Source organism: Carettochelys insculpta, chromosome 6, assembly GCF_033958435.1.
Source record: "Carettochelys insculpta isolate YL-2023 chromosome 6, ASM3395843v1, whole genome shotgun sequence".
Classification (NCBI taxonomy): Eukaryota; Metazoa; Chordata; order Testudines; family Carettochelyidae; genus Carettochelys; species Carettochelys insculpta.
This window is the reverse complement of record NC_134142.1, coordinates 30,008,488-30,024,938: the sequence shown is the minus strand read 5'-3', so window position 1 is coordinate 30,024,938 and position 16,451 is coordinate 30,008,488.

The following is a 16,451-nucleotide window of genomic DNA, read 5'->3' as shown; positions in this document are numbered from 1 at the left end:
GGCAGCACCTCATTAGCATCTGCCAAAGTGGCTCATTACCATGCCTCTTCCAAACGACAGGGGCTAGCATGGCCACAGCCTGTGTGTCACTGAGAGAGGAAGGCTATTCCTAGCCCAATTCCAGATAGTGGCAGCCACTTCAGCCCCTCCTTTGCTTCTCACTCTGACTCTCACGAGACATTGTGGGGCTGGGAAACACAGCCTGGAGACATGCATCATCCTCCCCATATATTTTCTTTGTGGGGATGCTAGCTTCCGCCACCACTCCAGGTCTACTGGCCTCAGGTAGAGCCCACTGTCCTTACTCATGCTTAGTAGCACTTTATTCCCCTCTCCTGGGGCATGCAGACTGCATGCTGGTCCAGCTACTAAAGAGTTAACAAGGAAAGTAGCTGCCTTCCCAGCTGGGGCTAACTGGGGTCTGTGCAACAGCTGGGAGTATAAAAAGGCTGAGGAGCCCCTGAAGACAGAGACCTTCACTGACAGATTGGCAGGAATGTGCCCAGGTACTTGGCCCTCTAGAGGGAAAGGATGACAGAGCCTGAAACTGGGGATCAGGGTATAGGAAGAAGCCATCCCAAGGAGCAGTAAGACACTGGGAGATAACGATTCCAATGGCTTTGTACAAGGTCTCTGGTTTAGAACTTAGAGGAATAAGTGGGCTCGGGTTCCCCAGTCAGCCCAGAGGAGGAGTTCTTTATGCTTGTAGGGTAAAAGGATCTGAACCTTCCAAAGTGTGGAGATGGTCAACCCTTTGCTAGGGTTGCGGGGCCCCTGATACACTAGACTCTTCACAATCCAGACAAGGAAGAGCTTATTAACAAATCTGGCTCAATCCTTAGAGAGGCATTACCAGACAGAGGACTAAACTGTGATTGGCTGAAGGGGAAACTGAGGTGGAGCTGAGGCTCTATGGCTGAGGAAACTGAGGGCCTATGGTTGTGGGCAGGAAATTGCCAGCATCTGAAAACAGCCCTGGATATCCCCTGTTGTCTCATTGAAATCAGTGACTATGCAAATAGTAAGACACCATTTGACATAAGCAAAGGTATCACAGTCAAGGCCAGTGAGATCTGTGATAAAGGATCTAGGCCTATCACCACAGCTATGCTGCATTAGTTCTATAGTGTTAACTGATAGAGTACCACTGAACGACAATGAAATATTTGGTGAGATGTACCAGTGGAGTGAAGGGGATGAATTTGACCCACTGACTCAATGGATATCAAATTCTTTCACGTTCTCATGCAACAGATTGTACCTGTTTATTCTGGCACACTGGGGACCTGATTGGTGCCGAACCACAGAATTTGCCAGACCACAGGAGCTCAGTATTGTCTAGAAACATTAACAACACCTCCACTGCTTACTGGGCTCTTAAAAGACATTTACGGGTAAATTAGAGATAAATAACAGCACAGAACACTGAGAGCCAGGACTGGCAGGTGTAAACAAACTTTAAGGGACTGTGGGAAACTTGGCCACACTCATGTTAAGTGGCAACCCAGGTAACTGAAATCATGCTGGTCACAGATTTTGCTGTACCAGAGAGGCTCAATCTGTACCTTTCGCACCTGCTATGATTCATGTTACTCATTCATTCATGTCATTCAGAGCTAAACCAATGTGCTACATGTCAGTAACACACACAGGCATGGGACAAATATCACAGGGGTAGGAATGTTAGTCTGTGTCTACAAAACCAGTCAGGCGTGACTAACAGATTTATTTGGGCATAAGCTTTCGTAAGCAAAAACCCACTTCAACACCTGCCCAAATAAATCCGTAAGTCTCTAAGGTGCCACAGGACTTCTGGTTGTTTTTATGAGCATGAGAGTCCTCATCAGCCTAATCTCCATGACACATGTAGCATTGGTGCTCTTCCTATGGCACAAACATAGAGACCTCCCATGGAAATAGAGCTGTTCTTGAGTCTCGAGGGATTCTCATGAAAACAGCAGTTCCCATGGAATGGAATTATTTTTTTATGATGAGGTAATGACTTACATCACACATGCAAAGATAGCAGGCCATCAGCCTAAATCAAACGGAGGGCCTTCTCCACCAAGAGCCACCAGCTGTGCAACCTGAGGTAAATTAGGAGCCCTTTACTGATGTGACAATAGCTGGCCTTATGGTCACTGGGGTGTGCTCTGAGAGAAAGTCATAGCCGTGCAAACAGAAGGCCAGTGCATCATATGCTTCCACCATTGGCCAAGCATGGCCCTAGCACTTGTTGACTACAGATGTTGAGTCCAAGATGCAGTTCCACCTTGTTATAAGCCATCTGCTTGTTTAAAATGAGACTACCTCACAGTCACAGAACTCCCTCAGGCTCAGTGCAGATTAGCAGATGTAATGCTTGTGCCACTGGCCCACCTTGGGAACAAACCTGAACCCCGAAACCTAAAGAGCAAAGCCAAGAAGAAGCAGTGATACAGGAAATGCTTTTAGTTCTCGACAGTGTTGGAGCCTGGGAGATGCACTATACATGGTACTTTTAATACTCTTCTTATCTGGGAGACTAGGACACGTCGAAGTGGTAATAAAGCAGTTTCGTTTTCATTTATATGACAGGAGAGCATGTTAGAGGCCCCAGCCAAGAGACGGGCACAAACACACGGTCGGAGACAACGCTTACCTGTATGCGTTATCATCTAAACACCACCGACAGACAAAGGAAATGCAGTTCTCACCGTTTTATGTCTGGGAAATATACAGATTGAGTGTCTTGCCCAGGGTCACATAGGAAATGGGTAGCAGAGCTGGGGATTGAAGACAGCTCCCCTTAGTCCCAGCCCATTGACTTAACCAGAAGATTGTGCATAGTAAGTAACACCTATGTACTAGTGTGCTAAGGACTCTAGAAATACAGTAGCTAGGAATTTTTGTTATTGTCAATGCCCAAGTCTGATACTGCTCATCCCACCCTCCAGCCTTTTAAACTATGTGCTTGGTGGGACATTTAGAATGGGAGATGAACCAGGGTTACCTTGAGTGATCTACTGGCTTGCTGGAAAAACCTACAGGTATGTGATATACCCCTGGTGTCCAATAGGAACTGAAAGATAACAACACTTGTGGTTGTCATCATACTGTATTCATCACAGCCCCACCCCCCAAAGCCAGGCTCCTCCAGCCCTCTCTAAATAAATGCCCTCCCCATTCCCCAGAGCCAGCCGCTCCCAGCCCCCATTCTAATTTTTGCTGGTGACTCACCAAAGCCGCTGGAGCTAATGCCACCACTGGAGACACCGGCACTGGAGCCAGAGGAGCAGCCAGAGCCACCAGGGCAGCTGGGCCAGAGCCCAGGCCAGAGCTGGATGAATGGTTGGAGCCACTGGGGGTGGGGTCATGAGGGCTGGAGGAGCATCTGAGATCCACCAGGCCAGACCCGGAGGAGTGGCTGGGGCCACAGGAGCTGGAGCCATCTGGGCCACTGTTGCAGCTGCTGGGGGGCTGCCAAGGTCACTGCCAGGGCCAGAGCCGGCAGGGACACCGGACGTGAGGATCATCTGGGGCCACTGGCACAGCTGAAGCCATTGGGCTAGAGCAGTGGCTGGGTGCACTGGAGTGGCTGGGGCTGCTGGGGCTGCTGCCAGGGCTGGAGGAATGGCTGAGGCCACGTCCAGGGCTGAAGCCACTGCAGCAGGGTGGGGTGTGTGTGTGAGCAGGCAGCACTCACATGCGGCTCCAGAGATGGAATCACCGCACGTGGGGTCCTGTTTTCCACAAGTGACAAGTGGCAAATGTATTGGACACCACAGCGATATACAATAGATTCTCCAAGTGCCACGTGGTGAATTCACAAGGGCAAGCAGCTGAACTCCTTTCCTGAATGAAACCTGGTGCATAGTTTGACACCCAGCAGAAGTCAGTCACAGCAGCTTCAAGTCTTTTTTTTTCTCTTTAGGTCTGGGCTAACTAACTGGTAAACAAGCATGCAACAGACCTCTGCAGAACGCGCTGTTGAGGGCTGGATCAGGGCTGTGTTTACCTGTCTTTTTATAGACGAGATTGCAATTACCCAGTGAAATGAGGACTCTGTGCTCTGTTTCTCATTCTTCAGGCCTTTACCATCTAATTGGATGGCAGCAGCAGATCCCATTTTGTGTGTCCTGCCGCTTTAGGCTCCTTTATTCTTAAACAATTTCACTTGTTGGCAATGTATACGCCCCTGCCTCTGGCTCTGCCAGCCTTTCAGTATGTCACGTCCCCCTCACTAATGTCTGTGCATCTGTCACAAGCCAGGGCAGTACTTTTCCTGGGACATATCATTTCACTGACAGTGAAGCACTGCAACCCTTCTGGTGGGCCCCCTCAGATCAATGGGACACCTCATGAGTAAGGGTTTGACTGTCACCTTGAGCCAAAACATGTGTCAAGTCCATCAGTTTTCATGGGAAATTAAAAAACAACAACAACAACAACAACAAAAAAAACAATCATCAGATTTCAGTAGCTAATATCATACAATGGTGAAATGTACATCTATGCTACAGCAGAGCAGTTCAACTCTGCTGGTGTGAATTGGCCTGGCTCCATTGAAATGAAAGCGATTTGCACCTGCTGAGAACCTGGCCCTGTGAAAGCAAACTAAGCCTAAATAATCACAGACTCCAGTACAAGCAAATGGGTTTCCCCCAGGGGATCAAATGCTGGGATAAGAGCTTCCTTTATCTGCTCCTACATAATGATGACATATCTCCAGATCTGAAGAAGTGGGTTTGCCCCATGAAAGCTCATCACCTAATACATTATTTTGTTAGTCTCTGAAGTGCTACAGGACTGCTTTTTGTTTTGCTCCTACACAGGTGACACAATAATCCACAGCAGGTAGGTTACACGAATGGTGCTGGCGGTTGCATTTGTGGCTGAACGCAGCTATCCCAGCTCTGTTTAAGAACTAGATGAAGGTAGCCTATGTGAGCAGAGAAACACGCATTAAAGGAGAGACGCCCTCATCACTACAGTCACACGCCCTACCTGACATTTACCACTGTTCAAAATAATGGTGAGTGCAGGGGCGGGGGATTGGAAAACCTTTGCCAGTCTATTTGTCACTTTTTTCAAGTGGCGTTTAAAGGGCAATCATTTTAAGGCCTACTGGCCAGATTCTGAGTACCCTTTAAAAAAGGAGATGGAGCTCTTCGTATCCCACACACTGAAAGGAGCAGGAGACAGCCTGTGTACTGCTGATGGTCAGAATAAATTATCACACTGCTACCTTCTGGCCTTGGAATCTACGAATGAAAGAGCCTTTAAGTCAGGTCTGTTCACTCCTTGCTGCTTCTGGCAGTATTTCTCTCGTTACTTCTCCCAACCAGAGTGATTTTTTCTCCTACCGGAAAGCTCTTTACCTCGGCGGTTAAAGTCCAGGGCTTAGCATGAGGAACTCCAGCCAGGGCCATGCACTATTGCCATCTATGCCAGGCCTCCTCCTTCCCACTGATGAGCACAGAGCAAATAGGTGTGTAAGTGAAATAAAGGAGTGTTGTCTGGATGACAAGTGGGAAGGGCCAAATTCTGGATCCCAGCCTCAGGTACTCAGCCGCTGTTTGTCTAAGGAAAGAGTTAATCCAGCCCACTAGGGGGAGCAAAGGGGAAAACACTGCCTGTGATGGCCCGGATGGGGAGCAGGGCTATGCACCCTGCAGAAATTCATGCAGAAATTCTGACCATTCTGCACAGTATTTTTTTGCTCATCCCTGCCCGTCTAGTGCTCCCTGGGTGTTGCTTTTTGCTGATTGCTGAAGTGGAGACCAAGTTAACTAGTAAACTGCAAGCTCTCCAATTCATGTCAGATCTTTAGCCTCTGCTATAGCTTTTCTTTTAATTCCTGCCAAAGTATTGTCTCTTCAACAGCAACTGCCTTCAGCATGTCACTGAATTGACTCCCTGATCTTGCAACACTTAAATCAACTGGAATTATGCAAATCAACCTGACTTCTTGTGGCTGGTGCCACCCCTGCCCTACCTGTTTTCATGGTGGATTTAAGCCTTCACAGGCACCAAAACCAGAATGAAACCAAATTCGGATGTGTCCTTAAACATGCATTGGGTTTAGCAGAGGTAGTGAAAGCTTTGACGGGCTTTGATTCTGTCTACAGTCGTTGCTCCTTTTCCTAACAGCTTCTTGCTACCGATTTTTGCATCCATGAAAACGAAATTGCCCTTAAAGAAACAGCTGTGTCCTGCCGGTAGCCAGCAGAAGAATGGCATTAGTCACGTGCGGTCCAACACGTAGCACAATTGTAAAGTTCACTCTGTGAGACTGACAGCAGCTATTCATATCTAATCATTCCACCATCTGCCTGAATGGCAGGCAACTGGGTAGCAACCACCCCCCTCCTCTCTTTGCCTCTCCCCTCACTCTCCTAACAGCCTTAGCACTTAGCAAGGATTCCGTCTGCCCCAAAGTGCAGCAAACCGGGCAGCGGAATGCCAAGAGCGGAGGTGGGTTGGAGCAACCCGGGTTGTGAAATCAAAGGCAAAATGTGTAAAATCAGCTCCCAGGGGTAGGGACAGGTTGCTGCTGTCCTGGGTGGAGAGGTGACCATGCTGTGAAAGCCTGAGAATATGAGGCATTGCAAATTCACCAAGCCCCTCTCTCTCTTCCTCAGTCTCCTCCCAGTCTTGAATGTGGAGGATTCAGAGGAATGGGACTCTGAGTCACTCCTGTCTTAGGCACTGCCTGGCTCAGAGCTTTTGCCCTTCTCTGCCAACCATTCAGGCCCACTCTTGGGGCCTTATTTGTATATTTCACTCGGAGGGTGGTGAAGCAGTGGAATGCATTACCCAGACAGGTGGTGGAATCTCCATCCCTAGAGGTTTTTAAGTTCTGGCTTGACAAGGTCCTGACTCGGGATGCACAGCAAATCATCTCAAATACAGGACCACAACTGACACCTATCCATTGCTTGAATCACCAGTTTCCCCTTCCTCTTTCCACAAGGACACTTTGTTCTTTAATGACTACTCCAATGCATCTTTCCGCACAACAGGTTGGGCATGTTGTTACATGCTTAGATTAGCTTTAAGGCCGAGCCCAGGTCACCCTGACTTCCACTGCCCCCTGGGGAAGGGTTGCTAAAGGTCCAAGGGGAGGAGCTACTTCTGTGTCCCACACTTCTCCCACGAGGTTCTCGTGTATCTAGGCCTGAGAACATTTAGCAAAAATAATGACTTCAGCAACTCTGTGGCCACCTGTTACTTCTAAGTTAAAAGGCACCTGTTTCAAGAGACACACACAGTGTGTACTGAATTGCATTTAATAGATAACCATAAGTGATGGATCATAAACAGGAAGCATATATGGGACCTTTTCTGTTTGTTATGATCTTGTTATCCTGACTGCAAACAAATGGATCATCAGTGCGGTGAAATAAACACTGTCAATGAGCTGTGTGATGCAGAATGAAAGTTTGAACCAAAAGGGGTAACAAACAGTTGAGATTTTCTAGCAAATATCCTTTGGTCATTCAGTGAGTTATAGAGCTGGTCAAAAAAGTTGCATATTTTAAAGTCAGCTAAATTTTTTGCTCAAAAACCAGCACAAAATTTACAGGGAATTATTAGCAAAAAATCTGGTTTTTGTTCTGGGGATCTTTAACTAGCTGTAGTCATGGATAACGTCTGAAGGAAGCATTTTAATTTTCTTGTATCACAATAGCATTACCTGTCAGGTGAAAATCTGCAAGCTCTTTCTAAACATCAAATAGCTAATCATGGTACTACCTACATGAGAGGAAACAATAGTAACAGTCATTTAACAGGGCCTAATGACACCGTGTAAATCTGTAGTGCTGCAGACCCAAAGCAGCTTGTATTTTACAGGATGAAAATTAATGGTGGTTAAAGACAGCCCCGGATTTACAACAGTGGCTTCTGTTCCGTCAATAGGTTACCAGAGGGGAAGTAGGTTGAGCTCCAATTCCTACCCACCATGCCATGGAGTGGGAGAGGTTGTGGGGACAGGGGCAACTGAATAAAGTGACTTGCACGTCTACAGAAACTGCTTTTATTGGCATTATGCCTTTTAAATGACTCATAAGGTCCCCACCCATAAGCAGGGTGGTACATTGATTTCAATGGAATATCCACCTGGTTAAAGTTGAGCTGGTATTTAAGTACTGTGCTGAATCGAGGCCTCTGTACATAGAGGAGTAGTGGGAAGATTTGCTGTGGAGACTGCTGAAGACTGACATGGTTTAAAATAAATGACACTTTAGAGATACTTCTCCCATAAAAAACCCCTCTCTTTCAGTCTCTCATTGCTTCAGTTCCAAAGCAAAGGCCGCACGGTGGACGGCCTGCCTGTAATGTTAAATCTCATGGACACATTCTCATGAATTACTTAACCTTGCATACCCAAAGTTCCCAGGAAGAGAGCTGTCGAGGCTGACATGTCAGATATGAAGTGGCTTTCCAGCTGGTCCCTGTCTGCATGCTGGGAAGGCATGGGGAGACATTTTTTCAGTTGCTGTACTAGTGTGACACGTTCACAGTGGAAAATGATGTATCATTCTTAAGCCGTTGCTGGGTGGACACTTCAAAGTGCATTGGAAACTCAGGGAGAAGTGCCCTATTGTTAATTGTTCCTTTCACATGTACATTGGGATGAACATGGCTAGAGCAGAGAGGAACAAAAGAGCTCCGGTGGCCTCTTAGAGAAAACCCTATGCAGCTCAACCTGAGTCTGACCTTGAAGGGTTTTAAAAATAAAAATCCTGCTTCCTGGTCTATTCCCCTTAGGATCCCTATTGTTATCCTGCTGCAGTGGAAGAGGGGTACCAGGGCAGCAGCAGACAAAGCCTCATTATCACAAACCACCTTCTGCAGCAGCGTAGTAGCTGCACAGGGGAAAGTGTTCGTGGACACAGATCTTTGATGCTAAAACCAGGTATCTTAGGAAGGGCCATACACGGTGAAGCAAATAAAGGCTAGAATGGGAGGTGGGCCTGACCCATGCTGCAGCGTTAATTTAATTTTCATTTCATCAACAATCATCCAGTGCCGTAATTAAACAGCTTTTGCACATCCACACAGCGCTTCTTGTGACTGAGGAACACATCTATGGTTGGTGCTCTTGCATCAACAGTGAGCAGTGTGGTGCGAGTAGCCAAGTCAATATGCAGCTCAGCCCAGTGTGCAGTTGGGTGTTCTGGGAAGAGTTTTCAGGGCCTCACGGGTAGTGTTCCCTGTACTTTGTGCCATCCATGGGTAGAATAAATTTTACTTGGTGCACCAAGGCATGTGCACATGTGCACCATCAATGGAAAGATATGCTGCCAGCTGTGGGCACTCTGCTAATCAGCTCGGTGGCACCTGAATCTCTCCTGGGTGGCTGCCCAGGTGCTCAGCTTACAGGGTATGCTGCTCCAAGGGGAGAGGTCACCATCCCTTCACCCCATGAGCTTCTGGCTAAATTTTGTGTCTCCTTCCACCAGCCCCTGTAAACTGTGCGCCCACCATCTCTGTCTCCAAACATGGATCCTACGCTGCTCTTCAGTATTGCAATGAGCATTATGAATACAATGTGGCTGATCTACAGCATCTCATGAGCTGCAAATCTGATAACGAATCGGTGGTGTCTGCCCTGCTGTGTGCCATGCAAACAAATAATTCAAGAATGCTGCTGGCATTCCTGGAGCAGCTGCTCACAGTGGACCACTGGTTCTGGGCATGGGAAGCAAGCACTCAGTGGCTGGATTACATGATAATGGGATGACAAACAATGGCTGCAGAAGTTCTGGATTTGCAATGCCTGTTTCTTGGCACTCTACACAGAGCTCACCTCAGCCCTCCACTGCTGAGATCTGGAGAAGTGGGTGGAGATCACAGTGTGGAAGCTGACAACTCCACACTGCTACTGATCAGTCATGAATTAGTTTGAAGTTGGGAAGTACAGCATTGGGTTTGCAGTGGTACAAGCATGTATCATGCTGCTACAAAGGACTGTGACTCTGGGCAATGGGCAGAAACTAGTGGATGGCTGTTCAGCAATGGGATTCTGGAACTGTGGCGGGGTGATAGATGGCACGTATATCCCCAGGCTGGCCCCAGACTGCCTTGTGACAGTCTCAGCAGAAAGGGCTAAGTTTCTATGGCTTTGCAGGTTGTGGTGGATCATCAGGGTTGTTTCACTGTCATCAGTGAGGGGCAGTTTGAGAAGAAACATAATGCACGCATCTTTAGGAACTCTGGCCTGTACTGAAAGCTGCAAGCAAAGGCTCTTTTTCCAGACCAGGACTTTCCAAATGGGGATGGGAAAATATCCATAGTGATCCTTGAAGTTCCACCTACCACTTGCTCCTGTCGTTCATGAGGCCTAACACCAGAAACTTTGACAAGGGGAGTTTCAACAACAGGGTCAGCTGGTACAGAATGACCGTTGAATGTGTTGTTGGACAATAAACGGTCTGGCTTTTTGGTAGGTTAGACCTCAGTGAGGAAAATATTCCCATGAGCACAGCAAGCTGCTATGTACCACATAACATTTGTGAAGCTAAGCGGGGAAAGTTTCCACAGAGCAGGAGCATTGAGGTAGATTGGCTGGCTGCTGATTTTGAGCAGCTAGATGCCAGGAGCATGAGAGGTCCTGAAAGGGGAAGTGTGTGTTTGAATCAGGGAAGCTTGGAAGGAGCTTTTTGACAATGTGTGCCTGTCTGTAATGCATTTAGCCAGGTGCTACTTTCTTATACTGTAGTATGAACCTTGTAGTGATTCCTGTGTCTGCATTAGTTTTACAATACAAATGAATTGATTGCCACAGTGTATGACTTTCAGCTGCGGCAATCATCATATGTGTATTCTCTGCTTGTGGCTGCCGAGCAGGTCCATATGCTGCTCACCTATGTGCTGCTTTGTTGCCTGCGGAAGTCACTGCTCCGGCCTGCATGCTAGAATTTCTGCAGGGGGGATGCTTTTTTTGTAAATGTGGACCACAATTTTTTAAAATAGGGAGGAGCTCAAAATAGTTGTGCAATAAGTGTGCATAAGAGATGTTAATGAGAAATCTGAGTGGAAACAGTGATTGGTAAAACGATCGTACTACAATTTATACAGTAATAAAGGTTTTACATATGTTACCTTTTTCTTAGAGATCTCTGTGAACAATTCCTGGAACATCCTGGTTCCCACAAGGCCCCCTCGGCCTATACACAGGGAAATGAGAAGCAGGTACAAACTGTGCCCATGTTGGTTATAGCAATCCCTCTTCTACCCACATTAAAAAAAGTAGAGTGTTGCCTCATGTCTCCCTGTGGTCTCGAAGCACAATGAGTACTTACCGGAGCTCCCCTCTCCTGCATCAAACATGAGGGCAGACTGGCTACATCTCTCTGTTGTTAAGAAGTCCTGGTTTGTCATGCTACTGGATTGACCTGTTGCCTGTTCCCCATCATCCTCAACTCCTTCCTCATCTACCACATTGTTCTCAGGCTTTACCCTGTTGGTTGCTGTCACCAGCCCCACCTCTCTGCAAAGTAGCTATGGGGATCTTGGCAGTGGAGTTGTGGCTGCTGAGGAGGATGGTGTGTAGCTCCTTGTAGACGTAGTACGTCTCTGACGATACACCAGAATGACAATTGCCCCCACCCCCGTGCCCTTTACCTTCTGGTACATCCACTTCAGCTTCTTGACCATGGCATGGCACTGTTGCATATCCTTATCATGCACTTTCTCCTATATGCCATGGGCTATCTGCCTGTAGGGATCAAAGTTCCTACAGCTAGAGCCAAGCTGAGACTTCAGAGCCTCCTCTCCTCACAGACCCAGCAAGTCCAACGACTCCAGAATACTCTAGGCAAAAGTAAATTTGTTGACCAGAGCCAGCTAGGTTAGCTAGGTAGATGCTATGTGAGCTCCCCTGGCAAACAGGAAGAGGAATTTAAAAAATGATTGCAGCTTTAATAGGGGAGGGTTGCATGCTTGAGTACCTAGAAGAAGAGCAGTGGAGTTCCAACTGGTGACCAGAGTGGTCACAGTGGCATTGTGGGACACTTCTGGGCGACCACTTAAGGTAACGTGAGCAACTCAGAGTCTACACTGCCACTAAAGTAGATTGCCATTAATTGCTATTGTGACAGCCCACACGCAGACTCAAACCTGGGGTGCCTGGAGCTTAGTGCATGAGCCTCTGCAAGTTGAGCTAAAAACCGGTGGGCTCTCAGCTAAGGCCCTAGAATGAACTTGTTCTTTCTCTTTGTAAGTGGCGTAGGTGCCACCACACGGGACAGTGAACCACATCCAGTAGGTGTGTGGATTACGCTGGGGTAAGCAAACTTTTTAGGTTGCGTCCCTTTTTTTGGCCCTGCAATTAGTCAGCTCCCATGCAACCTGTGGGAGGAGCACAGGAAGGGAGGCGGGGGGTGCTCAGAAAGGGGGTGGGATGTTTGGGAAGGGGGTGCCCTGAAGGGGAAGGGGTAATTGGGGAGAGGACCCCAAGAGGGCACCTCATCAAGCTGGGAAGTCGCCGGCTGCCCTGGCTGCTCCTCTCAGGGCCTCTGTGCTGTCTGGTTAGCCCAGTGGCGGAGGGGGCATTCCCTCGGTGACACAGCGGCAGAGGCCACGCAGGAGAAAGCAGACACAGTGGAAGTTGCGGGGGGGGGAGCTGATCTTGCTGTACACCCCCTCACAAAATGTTGCATCCCCTCTGGAGCACGCGCCCCACTTTGCGTGCCCCTGGATTACGCTGCGCCTCTTGTTGAGGTGGCTTAATTGAGTCAATGTAGAGATAAATTAGCAGGAGGGGCACTGCTGCGTGTGCATCTAAACAATGCGGTCCACGTAAGATGCCTTATGTCTACTTAACTGTGTGGCATGGACATGGCCTTAGCCTCCACACCTGCACACCGACCTAAGAAGGTGCAGAAAGCCTATGAAGAGGTCTGCGGGGGTAACTGGCCCCTGGGTGCAGGTCTGTGAGAGTAAGTAGGGCTAGGCGCCTCACTGGAGCCAGTGGGTGAGGAGCAGGCAAGGAATGCATAACCTCAGCTCCATCCACACCCCCCACTTGCTGGCCAGAGGCTGAGGAAAGGTTGCGGAAGCAATAACGTAGCAGGAAGTGTGGAAGGCACTGATAGTTATAGAGACATCTCTGAGCCATAAACCTCCCAGCGCTGCGCCTCCCAGCTTTGCACCTCTCCTTACTCAGAGTTCTCTCTGTCTGGCTTAAATAACGAATAAGCCAAAGCCATCCAGGCCCGGCCTGAGGGCAAGGCAAGCAAGGACACTGCTTTGGGCCCCATGCCTTCAGGGCCCTGCACTCCAACTGACTGTAGCATCCACTGCCCACTGGCTGGGGCCCGCTGGGCTGGCTCTGACTCCATCCTGCTGTAAGTCCCACTACATGAATGGAGTGAGGCCAGGGTGAACTTGATGCACTTAGGCCCAGCAATCATTTCGCAGAGGAGACTCAACTGGGTGGTAGGGGGGTCAGACTCTGCGCAGACAGAGGTGGCGTGGCTCTATTATGCATGCCAGAGGAGGCACTGTACACTACCTTTCAGTATGTTACATGAGTTTCCTACGTCTGGGCAGATGCAGGTCATTAACATTCTGTGGCAGCCTAGAGCAGTGCAAATCCTTCTCCCATCTGTTTGCTACACTCTCTTCCTGAAATCTGGGGCAGCCAGTAAGCTCTTTAGGAGGGGATTACATTACTCCAGGGTTTACACAGTTTATCCAGCCTGGTTCATATGTTAAGTATACACAAGAGGTAATTTTGTTACCTGGAAATTAGCAAAGAGACGAGCCCTTAGAAGAACACCTGTTTACATTGGTTGAACAAAACCACCATTCATCTAGCCTGTGCAGCAAACAAAAATTAACCCTGGACAGGGCAAGCAAAATGGCCACGGTGTGAACTGCCACTGGAAGACTTGTCTCTGATTAATATATCAAGAGACGGCTGCTTGCCATTCCCAAGCAGCGTATGTGTGCGCTTGGGGGTGGGGAGACCTGTAAGAGTGCAGGGAGATTTTCTAGCACGGCTCACAGGATGAGGCTCTCAGGAGAATTACTTAGAAATTCTCCTGAGTCAGAGTTGTCCACGCTAGACAGCTCCCACTGGTGGAACTGCACCTATGCTTGGAACGGTGGGACAGTGCAGTTATAGTCCTGTCTGGGTGCTGCTGCCGTGCTTCTCTCGCTCCGTGCATCAGTAGATCTCAGCTCCTTGTCCGATGCAATTTGATTTTGTATCTTCAAGAATGTTAACTCTTTGCTGCCTCAGTTAGTTGGAAGCAAAGGAACACATGCTTGCGTGCCTTTGGGGGGTTGGTGCAACCAGTTGCAGGTCACCAACACCGGGGCTGGATCGGTGCCAGCCCAGGTTCCAGTGAAGTTTGAAGCAGACATTGGGCTGGTGTAATCAATGTCTGCTAGGAGCCATTTTGTCAGCAAGGGGTTGCCAGAGGACAGGAATGTTCCAGCCATGCCTCAACCACTGGCCTTACCTGCTCTCTCAGAAACAGGGGGCCTGAGGACAGCGGCTGCCTGGGGGAATTCTCTGCTGCCTGGACCTACCAGGTTCAGAGAAGCTTTGTGCCGATGAACCAGTGCAAAGGGGCAGTAGCACACCAAGGGTCTGGCCCAGTAAGTAAACCCAGTCTTTAGGAAAGAATTTTAAGCCCTGATTTTGATCTCACACCAATGGTAAAACAATGACTGAGTGCAGTCCTTGGAGTCATGCTGATTTATACCAGCGGAGGATCCGGCCATGAGTTTTTACATAGTCCTGACATGTGCAGAACTCCTGATGACAGCACAGGCTGGGGAAGGGATGGGCAAAAAGAGAATGAGCTCCGCAAGATCTGGTGCCTAGTGAGACACTCAGGCAAGCACTTTTCTTTCCTGCAAGGAACACAAAATCAGTAGTAATGAGCACAAGCTGTAAAATACGGATGCTGGCTGGATTTTAAATGTCAGGCCTTTGCAACTGGCCCCCGAAAGAGCGGTTTTTGTTCGCAAATGCTGGATCTGGGTTTGGATTTCAGACACCCCCAAAATGTGGCTGTGTTTGGGGCCAGCGATTATATTTGGGCCTTTCTCTTAGTAATAATTTATAATAATGATTAGCCCTTTTGTAGCCTTTTCACCTAAAAGACACTGCATCTTCCTTAGCCTTCCAACTGACCACTGTGCTGTGGTGGATGTCTGCTCAAGCCTGAGGCAGTGGCTGTTTGGACTGGTGTGTGAGCTGCCTAGAGTTCTGAATGGCTGGCATTTCTGAAATTCACTGGGGCAAGTTTCTCTGGTCTCCTATTCTCACTGATCTCCAAGGGGATAGCGTGCATTACGGGGCTCCGGGTTTTACTGCGCTATTAAGTTATTGCCACCCCTTGGGACAGCCCGGCAAGGAGGAGGCGGAGGACCCACATAACTCCGGATCAGTAAAGGAAGCAGCTCAATTAGCATTTCACACGCTTTTCTTCGCTCTCCTCTTCCCTTCCCTGCAGTGGGCATGCTTTCGCCTTAAAGGATTGTCCTGTTTCTGCTCCTTGCCAGCGTTGGCAGGGTGACAGTAGTCAAGTGTGCAAACTTGTGCTATTGTCTCCGGGCCAGGGGGAGTCATGGAGACCCACTAATATGACACAGGAAAATGTTTGCTGATGGCAATTCTATGGGCTTTGTCTAACTCTTTCTCCATCATGACGACTCGATTTAAGTCTCTAACTGTTTGACTACAGATGCAAGAGTACTATCCAACTCCATCCTTTTGTCCGGGCAGTTTGAATGGGTAATTCAGCTTTTGTGTGGCTCAATTGAGGGGGCAAACATAAAGACAAGATTCTTGAGCGCTCAAGCTCCCTTTCCATGGATATCTGCACATCTCTTTAGAGATTTGTTCCTTTCCTACCTTTTTTTCTTACATCATCCTCCCTTAAAAAAAAAGCCCTGATCGAGAACGGTTAAAAGCAGGCTAGCCTGGTCTCCCAAACGAGCATTGTCCTGTGTCATTGAAGCATGGATACAGCCAGCCTCCAGACAGCTTTGGGGTAGCGTAGAGAAAAGGGTGTCTAAACTTTCTTTACTCATCAGCAGCATATCCTGTTGACTTGTGCTTGGTGAGGTGCATGTGAGGGGAGGCTCGGGGGGTGGTGACTACAGTGAAGGCCCCAACGGGGTGGAGGAGAAAAGAAGAGGTGGAGGAAAGAGTGGAGAATGGCAGCAATTGCAGGGCAATGATCGTATGTATTAGCTGTCCCTCTGCAGCTGTCCCCATGGTGACAATTTGTGATGGCAAAGAATGTGAGAACGGGGGAGCCTAGTGCCTGATTGGGATGCTTTGTATTTGGCAAAGTGGCTTCTGATTGGTCTGAGAGAGCCCCCTAACTAGAAGGGGCTGATATTCATTCGGCTTACTCAAGTGCTTTTAAACTGCTTCTAAACACTCAGAGGCTCCGGTTGCTTCCCTGAAGGTTGGTAGTGTCTAACCTGTGTAACAA